The sequence below is a fragment of the Magnolia sinica genome, chromosome 7 (genome assembly GCF_029962835.1).
Source record: "Magnolia sinica isolate HGM2019 chromosome 7, MsV1, whole genome shotgun sequence".
Taxonomy (NCBI): domain Eukaryota; kingdom Viridiplantae; phylum Streptophyta; class Magnoliopsida; order Magnoliales; family Magnoliaceae; genus Magnolia; species Magnolia sinica.
Window position 1 is genome coordinate 50,456,679 of NC_080579.1, and position 8,823 is coordinate 50,465,501.

Consider the following 8,823-nt stretch of genomic DNA (forward strand, 5'->3'; position numbering starts at 1 on the left):
CCTCCAGTGACTTCTTTAGCCCGTCAACCTGTATAAAACAGCATTTGTAGACACAATCTGTAACGACCTTGGAATTTTTGTGCTAATCTTTCCTTAAGTAGTTGTTTTTGGGGTAATTAGTGCTTTACTCGATTGCTTGTGAAATTCGCATCAATCACTTTAAATTGTATCTGCATGGCTCTAAAGGTGTAGATTAGTGAGCGCTACGTTACTCTGAAATCTGGGATCCATCGCTAAATCCAGTTGTTCTGGAGAATTTTTGAAAGATCTGGATCGGACCTGGACCGCGCGTCGAAAGTCCGATAGCGATGATCTTAGGCTATTGCGGTCACCGAGTTGGGCTTGACTATCATCTCGAAAATCAAGTCCATGTGATGTTCTGGGTCGATTTGCTTGTGTTCGAAGTGAAGAGTGTGAGAACGGTTGAAATTTATTTAGCTTTTATGAAATCTGAGTCGTGTCGATTGCATGACGATTTTAAGCTATCTGACCGTTGGATTCTGACCCAATTTCACCCTCTGATCAGGATGGTTGGCCCAGGCATATCCTAGTGCTTGTGGACCTGATCGAGTTTCCGTGACCGTTGAATTAAGTGTGGTCCGCCACGGCTGATCTGAAGAGCCGGTCGGTATGAAAACTCTGCTTGACCTAGATCCATGGTCAAGGAGCTTAAGTCCGACCTTTCGTGGTTATAGGCCCACCAGAAGTGCTTCGTTGGATCGAGAAAGGCTTACTTTGGTTATAACCTAAGTATACCTTGTCCCTAGGGTTATTTTCATCAAGAATAGGCCTATTTATAGTCCTTAAACCCTAGTCCTCTTTTCCATACGATTTTCTCTAACCCTAGCTTGGAACGAGAGTGGAAAAGAGAGAGAAAGTGAGAGAGATAAGTTGGTGAATCACCTTGGATTCCTCCTTGTTCTTCTTTATCTTTGAACCTTCACTTTGAATCGTTCTTCTGACGGTTCTGAGTTCTTTTGGGGTAAGTTAACCTAATCCTAACCTGTGTTAGAGCTTAGATTAGTTTTGGAGTTGTTGTATCTCATTTCTATCCTTGTTTTAGGGTATTCTAACGCCGTTGACGAAGACAACTCATCTAAATCAGTTCGGTGGTTCTTTCTTCGCTTAAGGTGAGGACTTTAAGTGTATAGGTTATGGTTTTTAAGGCTTTCAACACCAGTTAGTGATTTATTCTTGTTATGGATTTCACATGCCAAATGTTGAGTTTACATTGCTTTCTTGATATGCATGTGCTATATTGAGATTTGTGTATTCTATGTGTATTTATAAAGTACCATATACGTATAAAATATGTACTTATGTTTGCCACGATTATTTGTCATGTATGTATGCTAGATACATGTATGACAACTCCTTGGTAAAAGGAATTGTCTAAGTGCATGTATTCCAACATACGTCATGTATGTTGTTCCATGTATGCTAAGTGGTTGTAGAAATGCATGAATGATCTAAAGTGTAACTTATTACACTAGTAGTGGGCGTTGAGAAGTGATTCTCAACACTCCTATTGATGCGCATGATTTCCTTTATGCAGTTACATTCCAAGTTATTTAAATTCAAGCATCTCCTATGCTTACATTTATGTTAAGTTGAGATTCTTCAGATGCGTATGTACCATGGTTTAAGTTGTTGTTCCATTACTGTTTTACATTCCATATGAATATCTGTAGTAGTGTAAAGTGTTTGGGACTATGCCTTAGTCCAGGAAATCGGTAATTGACCCTATATGCGTGGTTGAGATTGCTTTCGCCACGTAGGACGTATTAGACGAACCCGAGCTGTATTAGAGTTAGCGGCAGTGGTTTGGCCACGTGGAGCATTTGCGTACTCTATGTCGTTCAATTCAACGTGCACTCGTGCTAGTCGAGTTCGTCAAGTAACTCGATTGTCTGATGTATGTTTACCATGTATGGACGCTACTGCTTGAATCTAGGGTACCGAACTTACCAGTGAAATCCTATTAACTATAGTACTTGATCCGCTAAGACTCATGAGCCGGACATGGTGGTATGGGACACCGTGGTCGAGCTGTCGGCCTACGCTGGGGTGACGAGCCTCCCTATAGTGACCAATGAGTAATTAAACTCGTGAGCCGATTATGGTGGTATGGGACACTATATTCGTGCTGTCGGCCTACATTGATTGGTGATGAGCCCTTTGTAGTGACCTCGAGCATACCTGGATACCGCAAGGAGGTGACGAGCCGATCTGTGGTAGTAAGGGCATGAAAGGCGTGCATTGATTGGTGACGAGCCCTTTGCTACGACCTCAAATATATGATCGTATGAGATGTCTAGGATTGACGACCCTAGTATGGATCACTGTTTGGATGGTGATATGAGGAAGGTATCTTAGCTTCCCAGTCCTGTTGTGTGAAACGGACTAATAACAACTTGGTAATCATATCCATGCACCGCATTTGCATGTGCTTTGTAGATGTGGCGCACTTTGAGGCGATGTCATGCGTAACGTAAGATGAAGACGTTGAGGGTGTACGCGTGAGGGCACGCATCATACTGCATTCATACTTGCATTAACAAGAGTACTTAGGATTTATTTAATTGTCCTACTTTATCATTACTGTTTGATTGAACTGATAACATGTTAACCAGTGCCTTATTGTTCCACTGAGTTGATCACTCACTCCCACGTTTCTGGGGCGGTGTTAAACACCCACCAGACTCTGTCTCAGGCCCTGCTGTTGTAGATGTGGATGCGACGTTTGAGGCAGAGCGGGAGCTGGATGACGACGAGGCTGCCTTCTCCTATATGCAGTTTTCAGACGGGTTCTAGCGAGCCTCGGTCTGATGCGCGGGATCTTTAGGATTATTTTTTGGGAAATTAAATGATGTAATTTGATACTGATAATTTTGTTAAATAACACTTTCATACGATCTGGCTGTATATGTAATTTAGGGATTTGCACTTGTACACATATTTTGCTATAAGTCTTCCGCTTGCTTTATTCACTTATCCCTGAATCATATTTGTGTTTTGGCTTAATCTATTCCATGTCTTATGCACTAATATAGTCAACATACATTCATCATTAAATATGTTACATAAGTGATGTTTTGGAACTTGGGAGCTGAGTTATGCTCGACCCCCGAATTTCAGGGCATTACACAATCAAACAAGCATGCCTTTATACACATCTCAAAAGAAAGAAAGACAAAAAAAAACACCAAAAATAGGGTTGCAACTTTCAAACGAATGAGGTTCAAGATACAGGGCTGCACATCAGCCTTGAATTTTTCATGAGCAGATTCAATTTGCTTCAATGCAACTTCATTCACTTGTGATATTTCTATTATCTGTTTGAATATCAAGAATCTAGGCTATGGAAATGAATAATTGAAATGAATAACTTAAAAAAAAAGTATCTTTTTGGGTAGTAAGCTAAAATTCCAACTTCATTACACAATGGGTGTATTGTATCTTACAAGAACTACCACTGTGAATGTGGATTACTTAATGGAATTCATAGTTTTCTTTACAATCCAAATAGCAAGAAATGTCAAATCAAGGAAAAATATATTTTTCATTTTTTAGTGGCAACCAAATAGGGCCTAAACTGTTCACAAGATCACAAGATACTCAAGTGATGAAGGGAAAAAATAAATATCTCAAGTGCTGACTTGCGGTAAGGTTAAAAGCATCCTCCACATCATTCTAAGTACCACCCACCTAGGCAGGAATCTATGTTTGCTGAAATTCACTAAGGTGCTGTTTGAGGGATTTGTGAAATTTATAGATTTCAAATTTGTGAGTACTTGCAAGATTTGGAAAATCCACAAAATAATACTCTCCTAAAAGCAATACAACTTATTCTCTTGTAGCAAATACTATAAATTCTTTGTCATCGCCATAAATGCTCTCCATGGACTCCAAATCCATGGATTTGTAGCTTAGCTTCCAAACTATGAAGTAGTTTTACCAAATCCAAATCTAGTGCAAATCCATGAATTTGATTAGTTCATGGATTTACCAAATTTATATTCTCATTTCCTGATCCCAAATGGGGCCTAAGCACCCATTTTAGAGTTTTATCTTTATAACCTCTTTCTTTCCCCCAAAGAACTAAGCACACAAATGATTTGGGTCAACTGATTAGGTTAATGGATCCCATCCAATGATAAATGGTTTTGGATGTGAAATTGGATCCACCAGGTCGAGTATAGGAATAAAACACCACCCCAAATCCAATTATCAAATGGAACCTCCCAAGCTGACCCAACCCACCCCTGATCAGAGCAGTCCAATCTCTGTCATTTTTGGCTCATTGCTCACTAATGTAGTGACAACCGGTGCATAGTCCCAATCACTATAAATAAATAGAAAACGAGAAGCGAAAATCTTATTTAAGGCATGCATTTGTAAAACTAAAGATTTTACATATATTCCAACCATCCAAATTCAAAAGAAAAGAAAAAAAATTGCTATTTTTATGAAGTGACACTATTCATTACAGAGATTATCTGAAAATAAATAATTTAAATAAATAGAACATTAGATGTGAATATCTGAGCTAAGGCATGCATGTGTAGATCTAATGATTCTATATGTACTCCAACCATCCACACTCAAAAGAAAAGAAAAGAAAAGACAAGAAAATTCTTTTTTTTTTTGCCAAATTTTCTGAAATAGCACCATTCATTTGAAAAATTAACTGAAAATAAAATATAAAAACAATAGAAAATGAGATGCAAAAATCTGATCTAAGGCATGCATTTGTACATTTAATGATTCTACATGTATTCCAACTATCCACACTCAAAAGAAGAAGAAGAAGAAGAAAAAACTAATTTTGCTGAATTTTATGAATTGACACCATCCACAAACTCTACCTATTCTATTTGGAGAATTTCCATGCCCTGCATGGCGTACTGGAGAACAAATATGAGTTCTGAATCTGGGCCACACAATCTAAAAGCACCTTTTCTTAAATTTGGGGTCAATTTTAAGCATCACACCGCTTAACAACTTGCTAATGTTACTAGTGCACAACTTGTAATTGCAACTGGAAGCACTTAAATGAAGGTAATAAATGCATAACATTGAGATAGAGAAGAAAAATCTATTATGTCAAACCTTAATATTGTAATCATCCTTTTCAGTGACCTGGTGGAGAAAATGTTGGTTCTGCGTCTGCATATCTTCATATGCTTGACCAATTGTCTGGATGTACAAAGATTGAAATGATGAGTAGCTAATTCGGCTTCATAATGAACAACATGTAGGACTTTAAGGACCATCCAGACCTCAATTTCAGAAATATAGGCGTCTGCTTCCCCATCTTTTATTTTTATGGCCTCCTTAAGCTCTAACACTTGTTTGCAACAACAAATGCTAATTAATAGAAAAAAAATGCAGCATAGACTTCTAAAACATCTATTGTAAACAACATGATTTAAGACGAACAGAAATCACTCAAACATGTATTCTCAAAAGAGTGAAGACATTATCTGTTGCATATTCATCAGCGCAAATATAAACAATTTTTTTTTTTTTTTGTAAAACCATGCAATTTAAGCTACGAGCACAAGAATAAATTGGTAACAGCCCATTTGGATGCCCTCGCCAATCCAGATCTGTTTCTCTATTTTGGCAGACTGTTCCACTACTTTAGTAGAAGCAATCTGCTCGCATGTTGGGGTGCTTGGGAAATGGAAAATGCAGCAACTAGATTCCTGTTTCCCCACTTCATATGCCATTTTTTTTGAGTTAGCTTGTTATTACACACCCTTGTCAATACACACACTCCATGTTAGCCACCCCCACTAGGGATCGATACCAAGACCTCAAGTGTTGAAATGAGGTATCTCCACTCAGTTTGTCAGTTGAGCTATGGATCTAGGTGTACACTTCATATGCCATAAATCACAAGTAAGATGAGTTGTTTCTTATCTCAATTATGATTTGGATGGATGGAATCATGATCATTTGCATTCTCCCAAATGCAGCCTAAAGCAACAGGATACATGCGAGACAATTGGATACAATATTCTTGAAGAACTAATATAAAAAAATTCCAGGGAAAATCAGCTTAGTGTAGTGATGATATGGTCATAAAGAATGATCATAGTTCTGTAGTATCTGATAGGATCAAGACTCCATTGTAAAAAGTCAGAAATAATTACACATAACAGTAAATTTACCTTATTTCACATATTCCATATAACCTGCTTATGAAACGATGTAAAAGTAACCTCCATATACACATACAAGTACTAAGTAAATACATATACAAAGCTAACCTCTCAGAAGCTTCTAATTTTTCCCTTAAATCAACAACTTCAGCTTCAACGGCAGAAAGTCTTTGTTGGCAAGCTGCCTCAGCCTCATTCGCAACCTTCACTCGCAACTCTAGACTATGTTCATCCAAAACACTTTTCAAGATTTCAATTTGCACTTGAGCTCTATGTTCTGATTCCTTGATTTCTATCACATCTTTGGAATTCATAGTAGAAAGCCTATAACAATAGAATGCATTATATAAGCATACACAATATCAAGAAAATTGTACAACTTAAAAACATATCTATAATGAAACCAATCATGCAAAAAGAGGTGCAAAGAAAAATGCATTTTCAGTCCAATGAACTTATCAAATTTTGAATTCTGAAAGTTTACACTCCTGTTCCTTCTTAATTTGCCAATTCAGACAATAACAAAAGGGTAGAGGCTGAAAGTTTCACAACTTCATAGCATACATCTTTTCAAAGCAATCTTGTCCATACATATCCAAAAAGATTCGGAGCTCCTGCTTTTACTTTTGCAAGTTTTCAATCTGCAAATTTCATTTCCTACAGTTGTAAATACCTTCTCATTCAGAGATAGTAATCCCTAAAAGTATTCTTGAAAGATCTGTAGCTCAATCTAATTCCAAGGAAAATGTTAAGATAAATGACAATGAAATTAGATGATAAGCAAAAGTAAATGCAGAATGAAGATTGTCCCAAATCATGAACATACCAGTGCTTTAAGAGACTTGATCTCTACCATTTGTTCAACACACCTATTTGATAGGCTCTTGTGTTCACTCATCTACCAGCAATGAAAAAAAAATTACATGTCTCTAAAGATATAAGTTACGAAGTAAAGAAATAAGAATACCATACATGTATTTTGAAGTTTACAACAAAATAAAAGGCAATAAGAAAAAAGAAGAAGGCTAAACTATGTACTCACCTTCATTTCCTAGGCAAAGGACCTTGAGCCATTTCATCAAATAGTTAGCATGCATGAAATCTGAAAGAGGGAAAAAGAGACACAAACATTTAGTAAGCATCTTTTCAGATATTAGAAATCCTATGTAATGTGTTATTATATGCATATTAAAATGAATTGAAATAATTTGTTGAATAAAGTGATAACCAAATTGCAAGCAACTTTCTTAGCATTCGTATTGAGGAATTGAGCTACAAATTGCTACCACATTATTTCATATCTGACTTCAATGAAACACAACTACTAGTTGAGGCTGCTTCTTATTATGAATACTAAAAAGCATAAACAACATAATTTAGACATAAAAAAACATTTAAAAAAAATCACTCCATCTGGCAATCATATTTTCTATGGAAACATAGATTGGATTACCTGCATACGATGAAACCATCATGGAAACCTGCAGCTTACTCAAAGTTCTGATGCATATATCCACATCATTCTCACAATCAAACTACTCTGCCACTCCATCACCATGCTTGCCACAAATTAGTGTCCCAATGGCCTGAAGAAACTCCAAGTAAATACCAGTGCATCAAATCAATCATTGTTTTGTATGACACAATCATGTAGCTCTAATTGGAATTAGAAGCCACACTTACATCATCAATGACCAATAAAAATTCATGCTTCTTCCGAAGCTCCACAAGTTCAATCACAGGTGCAAAATCTCCATCCATACTAAACAAGCTACAAAAGAAGATAAACCATAGTTGCTTATGTAACAAAAATACAATATACCCCTTCAAAGATGTATTTTATGTGCTAGGAACTTCCATACCATCCTCAGGTCCTTCATACAAATGCAGCCCATGTTTTGGTCATCCAGACCATAGATCCTATGGCCCAGTGGATGGACCATGGCTCAAAATCTCCCTTATAATACAATTCCATTTGTCACCTACGAAGACAATTAAGAAAACAAGTGTAGTAATAGTACACATTCAACTAAGAAAATGTTAATGATTGAAAAGCCAGCTTCTTGTTGCCGCTCAGTAAGATGAATACCACCAATGATTGATGCATGTTTCAGAGCATCTAAAAATATGGCTACCTTCCAATAGCTAAAAGAGAGCTAACACTTCCAAGTATTACCATTAAAGCCATATTAGTAAGTTTTTTTAGCAATAGTCCATTCTCCATCAAGATTCAAGATCATGGTCCACTTGAGAAACCATCTCCCTAGTTTTAGAACACTTCTTAGGGAAATTATGCATAAACAAAAATTATACAGAACTCAATATGCGTGGAACAATAAATTATAATAATGGTGTCTCTGAAAAAAATAAAAATAAGAAACTATTAACCTTCAACCACAAGGTGATAAGGCAAATGTTGGCGCTGATCGGTGGAGGTGGCAACGCTGGTGGAGTACAGGGGTTACAACAGCGAATTACAGGGGTGGTGGCTGCGGACGAAGGTTGTGGTCACAGGGGCTAAAGCCAATGAAAAATCCTCTGTACCGAACCAACTTGACCCAAATACATTCCTGAAAGAAACCTGATTTCAAGTTGGGTCTGCATTTTCTAACCCTAAATGTGAGCCAAGGGCCTTGGCACCTGTCCTAAACTT

General features: G+C 37.2%; 1 long non-coding RNA gene across 1 annotated transcript; it reads right to left on the reverse strand.

Moving 5' to 3' along the window:
- Nucleotides 1–6,119: 6,119 nt before the first annotated feature.
- On the reverse strand, nt 6,120–8,516 carry LOC131252066 (uncharacterized). The gene is made up of 7 exons (XR_009174142.1): nt 8,033–8,516; nt 7,854–7,941; nt 7,624–7,756; nt 7,213–7,272; nt 6,997–7,068; nt 6,735–6,811; nt 6,120–6,494 (listed from the first exon to the last, which is right to left on the reverse strand). It is a non-coding gene; the product is annotated as an uncharacterized LOC131252066 (long non-coding RNA).
- Nucleotides 8,517–8,823: the final 307 nt, after the last annotated feature.